Source organism: Dendrobates tinctorius, unplaced genomic scaffold (assembly GCF_039654945.1).
Source record: "Dendrobates tinctorius isolate UK_male_01 unplaced genomic scaffold, ASM3965494v1 ptg000165l, whole genome shotgun sequence".
NCBI lineage: Eukaryota > Metazoa > Chordata > Amphibia > Anura > Dendrobatidae > Dendrobates > Dendrobates tinctorius.
Window position 1 is genome coordinate 20,443,275 of NW_027361832.1, and position 18,408 is coordinate 20,461,682.

Sequence of the window (18,408 nt, forward strand, 5' to 3'; positions counted from 1 at the left end):
CAGGTAAAACAGTAAAAGTCCCTAAGAAAGCGACACCTAGGCCTCTCTACCCGTTTCAGAGACGGCAGATTGACGACATACAGCTACCAAGGTAGGAGTGTATGCAAATATCCTAGTATGTGTAGATCTCTTCTCTGGATGGCCAGAGGCCTACCCGGTGAAAACGGCTACAGCTCGAGCCACTGCAAAGAAACTGGTGATGGAACTAGTACCACGATTCGGTGTCCCTGAAACAATTGAATCAGACAGAGGCACACATTTCACTGCTGAGGTAATGCAAAATGTAATGCAAATGATAGGTGTAGAACAAGCATTTCATACACCCTACCACCCACAGAGTTCAGGGAAGGTAGAGAGAATGAACGGGACACTAAAATTGAAAATACAGAAAACCATGGAGCAGACCCATAGACCATGGCCAGAGTGTCTCCCATTAGCGTTATTCTCAGTAAGGTACACACCCACGGGGAAAGCTAAACTGTCACCCTTCGAGATACTGTTTGGAAGACCACCGAACACAGGGTTGTACTACCCACAGGTCTTAACACTCAATGTGGATAATTTGACAAGTTATGTAATCCAGTTGCAAAAGCATTTAACTCAAATGCATTCTCTAGTTTTCTCTTCCACTCCAGATCCAGATAGTGTGGAAGGAACTCATTGTCTACAACCTGGTGATTACGTATATGTCAAGAAACACTCCAGAAAGACCCTTGAACCCCGATATCAAGGACCTTACCAAGTACTCCTAACAACGCCTACTTCTGTTAAGTTGGAAGGACGACCAACCTGGATCCACGCATCGCATTGCAAACTAGCCACAGGAATTAACAAAGCATAAGAGTGCATAATGTTTTGGTTTGGTTTTGTTGCATTATCTGTAATAATAGTAGCTGCGTGGGATAGTTTAAATTCTCCAATGTCCTTGAATAATAAGTTTATACAACATCATGAAAAATACTAAATGATTGGTCAAATCATTTGCTGGATCTGCACATATTCACCAGTATCAGCCACTAGTATTCCGTTCCTTGTTATTCCTGTGCCACCCGAGGAATTATTTGCCTGGACCAGTTGTTCTAATACACTTGCTAATAATGCCACAAATAATGTGAAGTTATGGAACACAACTGTTGGTATACCTATTGTGGGATGGGTAGGATACCCTTGGTGGCAGGGTAATCTTTCAGGAAGTAATACATACCTTCAATATCTGGCATATAAAGGGGGGGCTTGGGTACCCAGGAATAGAACTCGATTAACCTACCTGGGGCAAATTCCAATGTATGGCCTACAAGTTAGTTTTAATGTAACTTCCCACTCTACTGATGCCTTCAAACCAATACTGCTAGAAAGAAGGTTGCATAACACGTCCTGGGAGTATTCCAATTTATTTCCCCAGGGCAATAATGAAACTTGTTTTAATATTTCAGGTAATATACCTTGCAACGAGTCATCTGGATATGAGAAAGGAACTCCCACCTGTGGAAATCCCGATGTAGGGTATTGTAGCCCTTTAGGACAACTTCCAAATTGGTGTATGCTTCAGAATGTATCTGCGTTCATAGATTTAGTTCATAGACTGGTATTACAACATTCAGCCCTATGGGACCTACCTAGTGACATGTTCTGGGTATGTGGAGACAATGCATATAAATGGTTGCCAGTAGGGGTAAAAGGTGCTTGTACTCTGGGTCGTTTGACTCCAGCTACCTTTGTTATTCCGAATGACCAGTTGAATACTCAGAGCATACCTAAACACACGTTGTACAAAAGAGCTGCTGACAATACACCTTGCCTCTCTGGGAGACCACATATAGTGCAGATGAGTGTGGCTAATAAAATTGTCAGTTCTATTTTTATTTATCCTATGATTACTCAAATGTGGGATAAATTAGTCAGGGCTACAGATTACTTAGATGACCAAATATGGGATATATTGGATATATTGGACACCACCGTTGCTGTCCAAAATCATTGTTGTCTGTATCTTCGTAATATATATGCTATTGAAACTTGTTTTTTGGTGTATCTCTGTATGCAAGAAAAGATGTAGAAATAGATAAGGAAGTTTGACTGTAAACAACAAGAATTTAACTATTATTCCTTTGAGTCCTAGATTGACATCTCATTTCTGGCATGAAGGAGCGTACTCTTGCAATGATGGACGTGGCTTCAGTATCTGGGGGATGGAGAAGGTAGAAGACCTGTCTCCCTTGGGCAACCCGTCGGCCTGGGATAGTACCTGGTGAACGAGCCACTATCCGCTGTTGTTGCAGGATCCAGTGTTCCAGATTGTGGAAAATGAAGATGTCAAAGGGGGGAATGATAGGAACTGAAGGAGTTAAATTGAGTTCTGTCTATGTTGCATTCTCTTGTTTAAAACCTTATCTGTTCTTCGAGGAGATGTCTCAGACATCTCCCTTGTGAACCAAGGTCAAATACCTCTGCTTTTTCGCCTAAATGACTTTCTTTGTCGAAAACAAGTTGTAAAATCATTTGTACTGCGCATGTCTGTAAAATGTTTAAATTCTTTACTATAAAAGACGGAAGCCTAACTGATAAGCCAGAGGCGTCTTGGCAGGCATCCCGACAGCAGGATGCAGTGACGAGACACTAAACGAATGGTGGTTTTCGAAATTACTTTTATAAAACCCTAGCCGAAGGGCTAGGCTGAACAAAACAAGGAATAAGTACAACACCAACAGTCCACGCAGGGACTCAACAATCTTAACCCAATATAGTTTCACTTAGCCTTCCAGGGACTGCTGGGTTCGGTAGCGTGGCCGCGTTGAGGTCGCTGAGGCGGCTGTCCTGAGGAAAGTGATGTCGGTGGGGGCAACAGGCCCTGAAGAAAATAATACCGTTGGGGGGCAACAAGCCCTGAAGAAAACGAGGACGTTGGGGCGCAACAGGTCCTGAAGAAAACGGGGACGTTGGGGCGCAACAGGCCCTGAAGGTAACGCTGCCGCTGGGGCGCAACAAGCCCTGAAGGAAACGCTGCCGCTGGGGCGCAACAGGCACTGAAGGAAACGGGGACGTTGGGGCGCAACAGGCCCTGAAGGTAACGCTGCCGCTGGGGCGCAACAGGCCCTGAAGAAAACGCCTAGGCTGGGGCACAACAGGCCCTGAAGAAAAAGCTGCCGCTGGGGTGCAACAGGCCCTGAAGAAAACACTGCCGCTGGGGCGCAACAGGCCCTGAAGAAAGCAATGCCGTTGGGTCTCAACAGGCCCTGAAGTAAATGATGGAGGTGGCGCGCGGTGATGACGCAGTTCCCCAGAAAGGCCTGTAGCCGTCCTTTACCAAGGAGTCTCTTCCTAAGCCAGGGTAGCGAGCCTTTAATCCCGCCTGTGACAAGGTGGCGTATCTTGAGGCCGATGGTGGCCGGGTCGGCGTGATGGGGGAAGGCTGGGGGGAAGGGCCCAGATCTCTGAGGCCTGGTTACCAGTACTCACGGCCACAACCGGAGGTATAGTTCCTCTCTCTCTAAGGCGTGGGTTAGCGGGGATAATTCTCTCAGAACGGGAGCGGGGAGCAGTCTCTGGGCACAGTCTCTCACGTCTCTCTTGTCGGTAAATCGGCCGCTTTCTCCTCGCAGGCTCTTCTCGGTACCCCTGCAAGTCACCCTGTGTCCTGCCTTCACTCCCTCTCTTCCCCAACTGCCACTTCAGCGCGTCCCCTGCTCCTTTTACCCTAGCCCCTCCCCCTGTTGCCCTGACAACCTCAGTCGCATGTCTCCCTTTGTAATTCCCCTGTTGTGCTTCCTTCAATAACTCTGATGGCGGTCCCCTTGGTTCCGGCCCAAACACTATATGGGGGTCCTCCTCCCCACACTAGTACTGAATTTGGGTCCTGGGCAGCCGTCTGATTGGGTTAGTTACACAAGCTTCTTTGCAGAAGAAGACATTACTTCTGCCAGCCGGCCGGCCGGCCTCTAGAGATCATCCCCTGGGCGCCCGCTGAATGCCTGGCCCCTTAACGGCCCAGGATGCTTATGACGCCTTCATTTCCAGAAGGCAGGCTGAGGGGGTCAATAAGCACTCTTAGCTGCGGCAAGGAGCTTGGTGTGAGGCATGCGAGGAGGCGTGGTAGCGTCCCTAGCTGCAAACCATCTCAGAGGCATCAGAGGCATTATGCGGCTTGGGGCTTCCAGCTTAGGTAATGTTGGTGTCTGATAAGGCGCCCCTGTATACTAGCCGAGCTGGGCCAGGGAGCAAAATGTCTTCAAAATGGTCTACAGCACTCGGTGTTCCCAGGAGGTCTCCCATCCAAGTACTGTCCAAGCCCATCCCCGCTTTGCTTCCGAGTTCGGACGAGATCGGGCGTATCCAGGGTGGTATGGCCAGTAGACACGGCTTGGTCCATCGCCTGGCCAGCCTGCCTCAGGCTCGCGTGGTGGCGAGAACTCTGACCATGTGGAGGCGGGCTCCGAAGGGCCGATGCAAAGGCTGGGCCGCCCCTACAGTCTTTGTTTGGTTTGCAGTGAAACCACGCGCCGCAGCAGGGCCCGAGCATCATTTGTCTTTAAATATGGCTCCACGCAGGGTCTCCTGCAGGCTAAACCATTCATCTGGGGGTCGTGACAGAAGGCGCAAGCTGGAGCAGCCGCAACTTGAGGCGGATTGAGACGTCCAGGAGCGAATGAAGGAAGAGGGTGAGATAGAATCATAGAATCATAGAGTTGGAAGGGACCTCCTGGGCGATCTGGTCCAACCCCCTGCTCAAAGCAGGATTCGCTAAATCATCCCAGTCAGATGTCTGTCCAGCCTCTGTTTGAAGACTTCCATTGAAGGAGAACTCACCACTTCTCGTGGCAGCCTGTTCCACTCATTGATCACTCTAACTGTTAAAAAAATTTTTCTAATATCTAATCTGTGTCTCCTCCCATTCAGTTTCATCCCAATGCTTCTAGTCTTTCCTTGTGCAAATGAGAATAAAGTTGATCCTTCTACAATGTGACAGCCCTTTAGATATTTGTAGACAGCTATTAAGTCTCCTCTCAGTCTTCTCTTTTGCAAACTAAACATTCCCAAATCCTGCAACCTTTCCTCATAAGACAGGGTTTGCAGACCGGTCACCATTCTGGTTGCCAGTGACTGTGTGCTGCTCTTCAGGGGGGTCGTGTTGCCTGCAAAGGTGTCCTGCTTGCTTCGGCCTGTAAACTGGCCTCCAGGTTGCCGGCGGATGCCCCCAAGCCCGCGGGAGGCGCTGGTCCTGTTGAAAGGAAGCCTAGTATTAAAAGTAAATAAGCAACAATGCTGGAGGCCCACGGTGATGAGAAGGATGCTGGCAGTTTGCACGGACGAAATAGCGCAAGAGAGAAAGCAAATGAAAAGAGGAAAGAAGCATGTGTGCCCTTGTGAAAGGGAATGGAAAAAAGGCATAGAGGACAGTGACCCCTGCTGGTGGAAGGAAGGAAAAAGCAAAAGCCTACAGCACCTGGTATTCCCAGGCAGTCTCCCATCCAAGTACTAACCAGGCCCGACCCTGCTTAGCTTCCGAGATCAGACGAGATCGGGTGTGTTGAGGGTGGTGTGGCCGTGTTCAGGGTGGTGTGGCCGTAGGCAGAGACAAGCTTCTCACTTGCTGCTTTTCTACTATGCAGTCTGGCTGCCGGCTGCCCTGTCCAGTGCTCAGCAAGAAAAAAATGCAGAGCTGGAAATGAACCCGGTCTAAAGGAGCGCACCTGTTCCTTAATCACGCCTGGCTGGCGCTCCTTTTTGGACTGTCTCACTTATCGCCAGTGCTCAGCAAGAGGCCCTTTTGTAATTTCCTTTCTCTTCACTTTTTTGCTGGCTCTCTTAAAGGGGTTGTAGGCAGAACGCCCCGCTCACAGCCGCTGAGCTCACTGATCGGCTGCTGACGTGACGTCAGCGTCGCAGCCAATGCCACAGACCTGGAGCAGCGGTGAGACTCTCCGGTGGACCCGGGTAGGGTGAGTACAGGGCGGTTTGTTGCTTTCTAAAAGCCTGCAACCTGGGAAGAACATTTAATGAAAGGGAACAACCCCTTTGACTGTCTGCAGCGCGCCACACCTAGGAAGCGCACAGTCACTTGCAAGCGAGCACGCACATATGCTTGCACATGGCCACACCTCCTATTTGCCCCTGCAGCCTCAGCGCCAGCAAGTGTCAGACTGTCCTGTCTGTCTTATTATCATTAATATTTGCGTGCCTTAGCAGGAAAATACCCCCAATTCCCTCCCGCTCCTTCCTAGTGTAGGGTCGGACAGGTTCGCAGGATGCAGTGACGAGACACTAAACGAATGGTGGTTTTCGAAATTACTTTTATAAAACCCTAGCCGAAGGGCTAGGCTGAACAAAACAAGGAATAAGTACAACACCAACAGTCCACGCAGGGACTCAACAATCTTAACCCAATATAGTTTCACTTAGCCTTCCAGGGACTGCTGGGTTCGGTAGCGTGGCCGCGTTAAGGTCGCTGAGGCGGCTGTCCTGAGGAAAGTGATGTCGGTGGGGGCAACAGGCCCTGAAGAAAATAATACCGTTGGGGGGCAACAAGCCCTGAAGAAAACGAGGACGTTGGGGCGCAACAGGTCCTGAAGAAAACGGGGACGTTGGGGCGCAACAGGCCCTGAAGGTAACGCTGCCGCTGGGGCGCAACAAGCCCTGAAGGAAACGCTGCCGCTGGGGCGCAACAGGCCCTGAAGGAAACGGGGACGTTGGGGCGCAACAGGTCCTGAAGGTAACGCTGCCGCTGGGGCGCAACAGGCCCTGAAGGAAACGTTGCCGCTGGGGCGCAACAGGCCCTGAAGAAAACGCATCCGCTGGGGCACAACAGGCCCTGAAGAAAACGCTGCCGCTGGGGTGCAACAGGCCCTGAAGAAAACACTGCCGCTGGGGCGCAACAGGCCCTGAAGAAAGCAATGCCGTTGGGTCTCAACAGGCCCTGAAGTAAATGATGGAGGTGGCGCGCGGTTATCACGCAGTTCCCCAGAAAGGCCTGTAGCCGTCCTTTACCAAGGAGTCTCTTCCTAAGCCAGGGTAGCGAGCCTTTAATCCCGCCTGTGACAAGGTGGCGTATCTTGAGGCCAATGGTGGCCGGTCGGCGTGATGGGGGAAGGCTGGGGGGAAGGGCCCAGATCTCTGAGGCCTGGTTACCAGTACTCACGGCCACAACCGGAGATATAGTTCCTCTCTCTCTAAGGCGGGGGTTAGCGGGGATAATTCTCTCAGAACGTGAGCGGGGAACAGTCTCTGGGCACAGTCTCTCACGTCTCTCTTGTCGGTAAATCGGCAGCTTTCTCCTCGCAGGCTCCTCTCGGTACCCCTACAAGTCACCCTGTGTCCTGCCTTCACTCCCTCTCTTCCCCAACTGCCACTTCAGCGCGTCCCCTGCTCCATTTACCCTAGCCCCTCCCCCCTGTTGCCCTGACAACCTCAGTCGCATGTCTCCCTTTGTAATTCCACTGTTGTGCTTCCTTCAATAACTCTGATGGCGGTCCCCTTGGTTTCGGCCCAAACACTATATGGGGGTCCTCCTCCCCACACTAGTACTGAATTTGGTTCCTGGGCAGCCGTCTGATTGGGTTAGTTACACAAGCTTCTTTGCAGAAGAAGACGTTACTTCTGCCAGCCGGCCGGCCGGCCTCTAAAGATCGTCCCCTGGGCGCCCGCTGAATGCCTGGCCCCTTAACGGCCCAGGATGCTTATGACGCCTTCATTTCCAGAAGGCAGGCTGAGGGGTCAATAAGCACTCTTAGCTGCGGCAAGGAGCTTGGTGTGAGGCATGCGAGGAGGCGTGGTAGCGTCCCTAGCTGCAAACCATCTCAGAGGCATCAGAGGCATTATGCGGCTTGGGGCTTCCAGCTTAGGTAATGTTGGTGTCTGATAAGGCGCCCCTGTATACTAGCCGAGCTGGGCCAGGGAGCAAAATGTCATCAAAATGGTCTACAGCACTCGGTGTTCCCAGGAGGTCTCCCATCCAAGTACTGTCCAAGCCCATCCCCGCTTTGCTTCCGAGTTCGGACGAGATCGGGAGTATCCAGGGTGGTATGGCCAGTAGACACGGCTTGGTCCATCGCCTGGCCAGCCTGCCTCAGGCTCGCGTGGTGGCGAGAACTCTGACCATGTGGAGGCGGGCTCCGAAGGGCCGATGCAGAGGCTGGGCCGCCCCTACAGTCTTTGTTTGTTTTGCAGTGAAACCACCCGCCGCAGCAGGGCCCGAGCATCAATTGTCTTTAAAAATGGCTCCACGCAGGGTCTCCTGCAGGCTAAACCATTCATCTGGGGGGGACGTGACAGAAAGAGCAAGCTGGAGCAGCCGCAACTTGAGGCGGATTGAGACATCCAGGAGCGAATGAAGGAAGAGGGTGAGATGGTTGCCAGTGACTGTGTGCTGCTCTTCAGGGAGGTCGTGTTGCCTGCAAAGGTGTTCTGCTTGCTTCGGCCTGTAAACTGGCCTCCAGGTTGCCGGCGGATGCCCCCAAGCCCGCGGGAGGCACTGGTCCTGTTGAAAAGAAGCCTAGTATTAAAAGTAAATAAGCAACAATGCTGGAGGCCCACGGTGATGAGAAGGATGCTGGCAGTTTGCACGGACGAAATAGCGCAAGAGAGAACGCAAATGAAAAGAGGAAAGAAGCATGTGTGCCCTTGTGAAAGGGAATGGAAAAAAGGCATAGAGGACAGTGACTCCTGCTGGTGAAAGGAAGGAAAAAGCAAATACCTACAGCACCTGGTATTCCCAGGCAGTCTCCCATCCAAGTACTAACCAGGCCTGACCCTGCTTAGCTTCCGAGATCAGACAAGATCGGGCGTGTTCAGGGTTGTGTGGCCATAGGCAGAGACACCCTTCTCAATTGCTGCTTTTCTACTATGCAGTCTGGCTGCCGGCTGCCCTGTCCAGTGCTTAGCAAGAAAAAAATGCAGAGCTGGAAATGAACCCGGTCTAAAGGAGCGCACCTGTTCCTTAATCACGCCTGGCTGGCGCTCCTTTTTGGACTGTCTCACTTATCGCCAGTGCTCAGCAATAGGCCCTTTTGTAATTTCCTTTCTTCACTTTTTTGCTGGCTCTCTTAAAGGGGTTGTAGGCAGAACGCCCGGCTCAGAGCCGCTGAGCTCACTGATCGGCTGCTGACGTGACGTCAGCGTCGCAGCCAATGCCACAGACCTGGAGCAGCGGTGAGACTCTCTGGTGGACCCGGGTAGGGTGAGTACAGGGCGGTTTGTTGCTTTCTAATAGCCTGCAACCTGGGAAGAACTTTTAATGAAAGGTAACAACCCCTTTGACTGTCTGCAGCGCGCCATACCTAGGAAGCGCACAGTCACTGGCAAGCGAGCACGCACATATGCTTGCACATGGCCACACCTCCTATTTGCCCCTGCAACCTCAGCGCCAGCAAGTGTCAGACTGTCCTGTCTGTCTTATTATCATTAATATTTGCGTGCCTTAGCAGGAAAATACCCCCAATTCCCTCCCGCTCCTTCCTAGTACTGAATTTGAGTCCTGGGCAGCCGTCTGATTGGGTTAGTTACACAAGCTTATTTGCAGAAGAAGACGGCCTCTAAACATCATCCCCTGGGCGCCCGCTGAATGCCTGGCCCCTTAACGGCCCAGGATGCTTATGACACCATCATTTCCAGAAGGCAGGCTGAGGGGTCAATAAGCACTCTTAGCCGCGGCAAGGAGCTCGGTGTGAGGCATGCGAGGAGGCGTGGTAGCGTTCCTAGCGGCAAACCATCTCAGAGGCATCAGAGGCATTATGCGGCTTGGGTCTTCCAGCTTCTAGATTAGGTAATGTTGGTGTCTGATAAGGCGCCCCTGTATACTAGCCGAGCTGGGCAAGGGGGCAAAATGTCATCAAATTGGTCTACAGCACTCGGTGTTCCCAGGAGGTCTCCCATCCAAGTACATCCCTGCTTTGCTTCCAAGTTCGGGCGTATCCAGGGTGGTGTGGCCAGTAGACACGGCTTTGTCCATCACCTGGTCAGCCTGCCTCAGGCTCGCGTGGTGGCGAGAACTCTGACCATGTGGAGGCGGGCTCCGAAGGGCCGATGCAGAGGCTGGGCTGCCCCTACAGTCTTTGTTTGTTTTGCAGTGAAACCACCCGCCGCAGCAGGGCCCAAGCATCATTTGTCTTTAAAAATGGCTCCACGCAGGGTCTCCTGCAGGCTATACCATTCATCTGGGGGGGACGTGACAGAAAGAGCAAGCTGGAGCAGCCGCAACTTGAGGCGGATTGAGACGTCCAGGAGCGAATGAAGGAAGAGGGTGAGATGGTTGCCAGTGACTGTGTGCTGCTCTTCAGGGGGGTAGTGTTGCCTGCAAAGGTGTTCTGCTTGCTTCGGCCTGTAAACTGGCCTCCAGGTTGCCGGCGGATGCCCCCATGCCCGCGGGAGGCGCTGGTCCTGTTGAAAAGAAGCCTAGTATTAAAAGTAAATAAGCAACAATGCTGGAGGCCCACAGTGATGAGAGGGATGCTGGCAGTTTGCACGGATGAAATAGCGCAAGAGAGAAAGCAAATGAAAAGAGGAAAGAAGCATGTGTGCCCTTGTGAAAGGGAATGGAAAAAAGGCATAGAGGACAGTGACCCCTGCTGGTGGAAGGAAGGAAAAAGCAAAAGCCTACAGCACCTGGTATTCCCAGGCAGTCTCCCATCCAAGTACTAACCAGGCCCGACCCTGCTTAGCTTCCGAGATCAGACGAGATTGTGTGTGTTCAGGGTGGTGTGGCCGTAGGGAGAGACAATCTTCTCACTTGCTGCTTTTCTACTATGCCGTCTGGCTGCCGGCTGCCGGCTGCCGGCTGCCCTTTCCAGTGCTCAGCAAGAAAAAAATGCAGAGCTGGAAATGAACCCGGTCTAAAGGAGCGCACCTGTTCCTTAATCACGCCTGGCTGGCGCTCCTTTTTGGACTGTCTCACTTATCGCCAGCGCTCAGTAAGAGGCCCTTTTGTAATTTCCTTTCTTCACTTTTTTGCTGGCTCTCTTAAAGGGGTTGTAGGCAGAACGCCGGGATCAGAGCCGCTGAGCTCACTGATCGGCTGCTGACGTGACGTCAGCGTCGCAGCCAATGCCACAGACCTGGAGCAGCGGTGAGACTCTCTGGTGGACCCGGGTAGGGTGAGTACAGGGCGGTTTGTTGCTTTCTAATAGCCTGCAACCTGGGAAGAACTTTTAATGAAAGGTAACAACCCCTTTGACTGTCTGCAGCGCGCCACACCTAGGAAGCGCACAGTCACTTGCAAGCGAGCACGCACATATGCTTGCACATGGCCACACCTCCTATTTGCCCCTGCAGCTTCAGCGCCAGCAAGTGTCAGACTGTCCTGTCTGTCTTATTATCATTAATATTTGCGTGCGTTAGCAGGAAAATACCCCCAATTCCCTCCCGCTCCTTCCTAGTACTGAATTTGAGTCCTGGGCAGCCGTCTGATTGGGTTAGTTACACAAGCTTCTTTGCAGAAGAAGACGTTACTTCTGCCGGCCGGACGGCCTCTAAAAATCATCCGCTGGGCGCCCGGCCCCTTAACGGCCCAGGATGCTTATGACACCATCATTTCCAGAAGGCAGGCTCAGGGGTCAATAAGCACTCTTAGCCGCGGCAAGGAGCTCGGTGTGAGGCATGCGAGGAGGCGTGGTAGCGTCCCTAGCTGCAAACCATCTCAGAGGCATCAGAGGCATTATGCGGCTTGGGTCTTCCAGCTTCTAGGTTAGGTAATGTTGGTGTCTGATAAGGCGCCCCTGTATACTAGCCGAGCTGGGCAAGGGAGCAAAATGTCATCAAAATGGTCTACAGCACTCGGTGTTCCCAGGAGGTCTCCCATCCAAGTACTGTCCAAGCCCATCCCTGCTTTGCTTCCGAGTTCGGACGAGATCGGGCGTATCCAGGGTGGTGTGGCCGGTAGACATGGCTTTGTCCATCGCCTAGCCAGCCTGCCTCAGGCTCACGTGGTGGCGAGAACTCTGACCATGTGGAGGCGGGCTCCGAAGGGCCGATGCAGAGGCTGGGCCGCCCCTACATTCTTTGTTTGTTTTGAAGTGAAACCACCCGCCGCAGCAAGGCCCGAGCATTATTTGTCTTTAAAAATGCCTCCACGCAGGGTCTCCTGCAGGCTAAACCATTCATCTGGGGGGGACGTGACAGAAAGAGCAAGCTGGAGCAGCCGCAACTTGAGGCGGATTGAGACGTCCAGGAGCGAATGAAGGAAGAGGGTGATATGGTTGCCAGTGACTGTGTGCTGCTCTTCAGGGGGGTCGTGTTGCCTGCAAAGGTGTTCTGCTTGCTTCGGCCTCTAAACTGGCCTCCAGGTTGCCGGCGGATGCCCCCAAGCCCGCGGGAGGCGCTGGTCCTGTTGAAAAGAAGTGTAGGGAAGGTGACCTGACGTACGGATGGACGTGTCAGAATGGAGGAAGATAGGTTTGCACAGTTTAGGTAGGTGTCAGTTAATACAGTGGGAAACAGCTAGGAAAGTGTAGTGGACGTGCAGTACCTTGGGATGACCATTAGATGGCAGGGTGGAGTGTGAGCAGAGGACGTGACATCAGCTTAGGGCTTTAGAAACCGTTGGTCATGGGGGGCGGAGTGACAGTTAGAGTGACAGTTTCAAGGAAGCGGGAGAGCTATAAATATTGAGGGAGGGTTCCAGAAAGTTCCAGTCCCCAGGGGGAGCTCAGGTGACAGGAGGACTGTTACAGTCTTTGCGCTCTGAGGAGAATCCGACCAGGGGGACTGAGGAGAGAGAACGTCAGGGGGGTGGTCCTGACAGGAAGATACCGCAGAAGAGACGAGGCTGTGAGTGCTATATACCGTATTTGACACGACGACTGACCAGTGAAAGTGCTGTTGGTTATTGGGCCTAGGGCGGCCATAGTGGCGGACCTGTCAGGAGCGTCAAACAGTGAAGGAGGGACGGTACGCATATGTACGTCCCTAATGTAAAAGTACGGTGTGTAAACGGCTCTAGAAACGGAGGGCCGACAAGTGAAGAAACGTGCGGTGTGCTGCGGAGGCCGTCAGGCGGACGGCAAGTAAAGAAATAAACTTGGACCTGTTGCACCCAGTACCTGCCTCCATCTTGTCTCTGTGTCATCTTTGCGCGGTAAGAAGAGGGATCACCCCCCTCCAGCTCGTCCCTCGCCCACCTCTACATTTGGCGTAGTCGGCAGGATAGCCGCCGCTAATACCCCATCTTCTGCGGCAGGCCTGCCTCAAAGAATGGAAAAGGACTTGGACTACTCTGTTTGGATTACAATTACCTGTGGATTACAAATTACCTACCTGTGGAATATAAATGGGAAGCGCTGTGGCGGATCTGTGTGGCCAGCAGAGGATCCTGGGCAGTACCGGGAACTGTGCAGTATGGCGGTGCTGCTTCAGCGCAGAGGCAAGGTCCGGGTGTTTGCAGTTGTGCAGAATGGACTGGGACCCCCCCAACGTACCCCAAAAGGAAGCAGTATGTACCGGGAGACCGACGTTTCCATATATTGGACCCTGACAGGTGGGTGGAGAGACCTGCCAACGCCCCACCCCACAGAGGGAGTGACACCGAAGAAAAGCTTGGGTGCGGCTGTTTGGCGCCATTCGATTGCTGCCCACCGGACGGTATGAGACGCTGCGGGTATCGGGGCATCGGCCGCCTGGAGTGGCAGTGGCGGCAGGAGAACGAGCTGAGACAGAAGACGTCATCCTCGGGTCCATGGGCAAGAAGTGGAGTCTGTGCGGAGCCCGTGCGGAGCCAGAAGGAGCGGCCGCCATTGATACCGGCGTAGAGTCTCCCCGCGGAGCCCCTGAGTCTGGAAGCTAGGCCCGCTGAGCAGCGAGTTGGAGAGCGGAGGTTGCGGGATGAGCCGTGCGGTGGTGTGACGGAGGCCGCGGCGCCGGGGAAGGTGGGAGTTCCCCCGGGCCTGCCGGCGGCTTCACAAGCGGCCCCTATCATTTTGCCACAACACGCAGCCTCCAGTGTACCGGAAGGCCCGGCTGCAGAGGGCCCTATGCTATACGCGGGGTTGAGCAAGGCCCCCACTCCCGTCCCTGAGCCATCCCGCCCGGAGTCACCAGGGCGGAGCTTATTTACAGAAGGCGCGGTTGCGCTCCCTCAGCCGGTACCAGCCTCATCACCCGAACCGGCCGTTACTCCGGCTCTGCTGAAAGTTGTGGATGCGGCCTACCCTGCGGCCGTGATAATGCCAGCATCAAAACCAGCGGCTGCTGGGCCACAGATACCACTGGCCGCCTCTGCCCCATGTCCTTTTTCGGCAAGCTCCTGCCCACCGGACTCTGGGACTGGTGCGGTATCCTCCGTTTGGGTTGCGGAGGTTATTAAAGGGAAAAAGGCACGGGAGCAAGTGATTTGGAAACAGCTGCATGACAAGGGGGAGGCTGGCATGGCGGAGAAGAGATCACTGGGACGGCTGGTATACACCGTCGACAGGGGGTACGGTTTTATCCGTGATAAGACTGGCCAGAAAGTGTATGTGAACGTGGCCTCTATACGGCATGGCCGGGCTCTGGAAGAAGGGGACTTGGTTTCCTATTATAAAGAGTACTGCCCCCGCGGGTATTATGCGGTGGCAGTACTGGCGGTACCCGAGGAATGCGAACCCCCGTAAAGAGGACTGTAATGGACACTCCCTTTACCCCAGGAGTTCCACGGCTGTGGGGCCCCTTGCTACCGGCCATCAGGAGATGGCCTGGACTGTCAGAGTCTGAAAGAACAGTTCTAGTTTTAATAAAAAAAAATGTTTTATGTGCTAAGTTGTTTTTTTTTAGTATGTTCCTCTTACAGGATGTTATTTACTGATTTGGAAACTTGACAGAACGGGGATACGGAAAACGGAGGAGTGTCCAGGTCCAAGGAAGGGGGGAGGAGGAAAGGAGACATGTAATGTTATGTTATATTTTGGTTTTAAAAGCAAGAGAAAATGAAAAAAAAAATTATAAAAATGGGTACTTGTGATATTGTAAAGTTGTTTTGGTGTACAATATGCACAAGGAAAAAAAATGCAACAGGTCCGAGTGCAGGAAGGTCCGAGGGACCAAAAGGAAGAGTTGAGATCCGAAAGGGGTCTACGAGTTGAGAAGGTCTGGGAGACCGGGACGCCGACCATGACCCGTTATGAAAAGAAAGGTAAAAGATGGATGACGTAGGAAAGACAGCCGTCCTAGGTTAGGTCCCCGATACCACGGACACCCCAGAAGAAGGACGATTGTCGAGGACGAAAATGGACAAAGGAAGGGGGAGTGTAGGGAAGGTGACCTGACGTACGGACGGACGTGTCAGAATGGAGGAAGATAGGTTTGCACAGTTTAGGTAGGTGTCAGTTAGTACAGTGGGAAACAGCTAGGAAAGTGTAGTGGACGTGCAGTACCTTGGGATGACCATTAGATGGCAGGGTGGAGTGTGAGCAGAGGACGTGACATCAGCTTAGGGCTTTAGAAACCGTTGGTCATGGGGGGCGGAGTGACAGTTAGAGTGACAGTTTCAAGGAAGCGGGAGAGCTATAAATATTGAGGGAGGGTTCCAGAAAGTTCCAGTCCCCAGGGGGAGCTCAGGTGACAGGAGGACTGTTATAGTCTTTACGCTCTGAGGAGAATCCGACCAGGGGGACTGAGGAGAGAGAACGTCAGGGGGGTGGTCCTGACAGGAAGATACCGCAGAAGAGACAAGGCAGTGAGTGCTATATACTGTATTTGACACGACGACTGACCAGTGAAAGTGCTGTTGGTTATTGGGCCTAGGGCGGCCACAGTGGCGGACCTGTCAGGAGCGTCAAACAGTGAAGGAGGGACAGTACGCATATGTACGTCCCTAATGTAAAAGTACGGTGTGTAAACGGCTCTAGAAACGGAGGGCCGACAAGTGAAGAAACGTGCGGTGTGCTGCGGAGGCCGTCAGGCGGACGGCAAGTAAAGAAATAAACTTGGACCTGTTGCACCCAGTACCTGCCTCCATCTTGTCTCTGTGTCATCTTTGCGCGGTAAGAAGAGGGATCACCCCCCTCCAGCTCGTCCCTCGCCCACCTCTACAGAAGCCTAGTATTAAAAGTAAAAAAGCAACAATGCTGGAGGCCCACGGTGATGAGAAGGATGCTGGCAGTTTGCACGGACGAAATAGCGCAAGAGAGAAAGCAAATGAAAAGAGGAAAGAAGCATGTGTGCCCTTGTGAAAGGGAATGGAAAAAAGGCATAGAGGACAGTGACCCCTGCTGGTGGAATGAAGGAAAAAGCAAAAGCCTACAGCACCTGGTATTCCCAGGCGGTCTCCCATCCCAGTACTAACCAGGCCCAACCCTGCTTAGCTTGCGAGATCAGAGAAGATCGGGCGTGTTCAGGGTGGTGTAGCCATAGGCGCAGACAAGCTTCTCACTTGCTGCTTTTCTACTATGCAGTCTGGCTGCCGGCTGCCCTGTCCAGTGCTCAGCAAGAAAAAAATGCAGAGCTGGAAATGAACCCGGTCTAAAGGAGCGCACCTGTTCCTTAATCACGCCTGGCTGGCGCTCCTTTTTGGACTGTCTCACTTATCCCCAGTGCTCAGCAAGAGGCCCTTTTGTAATTTCCTTTCTTCACTTTTTTGCTGGCTCTCTTAAAGGGGTTGTAGGCAGAACGCCCCGCTCAGAGCCGCTCAGCTCACTGATCGGCTACTGACGTGACGTAAGCATCACAGCCAATGCCACAGACCTGGAGCAGCGGTGAGACTCTCCGGTGGACCCGGGTAGTGTGAGTACAGGGCGGTTTGTTGCTTTCTAATAGCCTGCAACCTGGGAAGAACTTTTAATGAAAGGGAACAACCCCTTTGACTGTCTGCAGCGCGCCACACCTAGGAAGCGCACAGTCATTTGCAAGCGAGCACACACATATGCTTGCACATGGCCACACCTCCTATTTGCCCCTGCAGCCTCAGCGCCAGCAAGTCTCAGACTGTCCTGTCTGTCTTATTATCATTAATATTTGCGTGCCTTAGCAGGAAAATACCCCCAATTCCCTCCCGCTCCTTCCTAGTACTGAATTTGAGTCCTGGGCAGCCGTCTGATTGGGTTAGTTACACAAGCTTCTTTGCAGAAGAAGACGTCACTTCTGCCGGCCGGACGGCCTCTAAACATCATCCCCTGGGCGCCCGCTGAATGCCTGGCCCCTTAACGGCCCAGGATGCTTATGACAACATCATTTCCAGAAGGCAGGCTGAGGGGTCAATAAGCACTCTTAGCCGCGGCAAGGAGCTCGGTGTGAGGCATGCGAGGAGGCGTGGTAGCGTTCCTAGCGGCAAACCATCTCAGAGGCATCAGAGGCATTATGCGGCTTGGGTCTTCCAGCTTCTAGATTAGGTAATGTTGGTGTCTGATAAGGCGCCCCTGTATACTAGCCGAGCTGGGCAAGGGGGCAAAATGTCATCAAAATGGTGTACAGCACTCGGTGTTGCCAGGAGGTCTCCCATACAAGTACTGTCCAAGCTCATCCCTGCTTTGCTTCCGAGTTCGGGCGTATCCAGGGTGGTATGGCCAGTAGACACGGCTTTGTCCATCACCTGGTCAGCCTGCCTCAGGCTCGCGTGGTGGCGACAACTCTGACCATGTGGAGGCGGGCTCCGAAGGGCCGATGCAGAGGCTGGGCCGACCCTACAGTCTTTGTTTGTTTTGCAGTGAAACCACCCGCCGCAGCAGGGCCCAAGCATCATTTGTCTTTAAAAATGGCTCCACGCAGGGTCTCCTGCAGGCTATTCCATTCATCTGGGGGGGACGTGACAGAAAGAGCAAGCTGGAGCAGCCGCAACTTGAGGCGGATTGAGACGTCCAGGAGCGAATGAAGGAAGAGGGTGAGATGGTTGCCAGTGACTGTGTGCTGCTCTTCAGGGGGGTAGTGTTGCCTGCAAAGGTGTTCTGCTTGCTTCGGCCTGTAAACTGGCCTCCAGGATGCCGGCGGATGCCCCCAAGCCCGCGGGAGGCGCTGGTCCTGTTGAAAAGAAGCCTAGTATTAAAAGTAAATAAGCAACAATGCTGGAGGCCCACGGTGATGAGAAGGATGCTGGCAGTTTGCACGGACGAAATAGCGCAAGAGAGAACGCAAATGAAAAGAGGAAAGAAGCATGTGTGCCCTTGTGAAAGGGAATGGAAAAAAGGCATAGAGGACAGTGACCCCTGCTGGTGGAAGGAAGGAAGGAAGGAAAAAGCAAAAGCCTACAGCACCTGGTATTCCCAGGCAGGCCCGACCCTGCTTAGCTTCCAAGATCAGACGCGATCGTGCGTGTTCAGGGTGGTGTGGCCGTAGGCAGAGACATTCTTCTCACTTGCTGCTTTTCTACTATGCAGTCTGGCTGCCGGCTGCCCTGTCCAGTGCTCAGCAAGAAAAAAATGCAGAGCTGGAAATGAACCCGGTCTAAAGGAGCGCACCTGTTCCTTAATCACGCCTGGCTGGCGCTCCTTATTGGACTGTCTCACTTATCGCCAGTGCTCA

General features: G+C 53.0%; 6 non-coding genes and 1 pseudogene across 6 annotated transcripts; all 7 read right to left on the reverse strand.

Annotated features, from left to right (window-relative positions):
- Positions 1-4,232: 4,232 nt before the first annotated feature.
- LOC141053432 (5S ribosomal RNA) lies at positions 4,233-4,352 on the reverse strand. Its single transcript, XR_012221167.1, has one exon. It is a non-coding gene; the product is annotated as a 5S ribosomal RNA (ribosomal RNA).
- Positions 4,353-5,428: 1,076 nt separating this feature from the next.
- LOC141053463 (5S ribosomal RNA) lies at positions 5,429-5,547 on the reverse strand. Its single transcript, XR_012221195.1, has one exon. It is a non-coding gene; the product is annotated as a 5S ribosomal RNA (ribosomal RNA).
- A 2,361-nt stretch (positions 5,548-7,908) lies between these two features.
- LOC141053433 (5S ribosomal RNA) lies at positions 7,909-8,028 on the reverse strand. Its single transcript, XR_012221168.1, has one exon. It is a non-coding gene; the product is annotated as a 5S ribosomal RNA (ribosomal RNA).
- A 655-nt stretch (positions 8,029-8,683) lies between these two features.
- Positions 8,684-8,802, reverse strand: LOC141053470 (5S ribosomal RNA; annotated as a pseudogene).
- A 1,779-nt stretch (positions 8,803-10,581) lies between these two features.
- Positions 10,582-10,700, reverse strand: LOC141053461 (5S ribosomal RNA). Its single transcript, XR_012221193.1, has one exon. It is a non-coding gene; the product is annotated as a 5S ribosomal RNA (ribosomal RNA).
- Positions 10,701-11,748: 1,048 nt separating this feature from the next.
- Positions 11,749-11,868, reverse strand: LOC141053440 (5S ribosomal RNA). The gene has a single exon (XR_012221174.1). It is a non-coding gene; the product is annotated as a 5S ribosomal RNA (ribosomal RNA).
- Positions 11,869-16,191: 4,323 nt separating this feature from the next.
- On the reverse strand, positions 16,192-16,310 carry LOC141053453 (5S ribosomal RNA). Its single transcript, XR_012221186.1, has one exon. It is a non-coding gene; the product is annotated as a 5S ribosomal RNA (ribosomal RNA).
- Between the last annotated feature and the right edge of the window lie 2,098 nt (positions 16,311-18,408).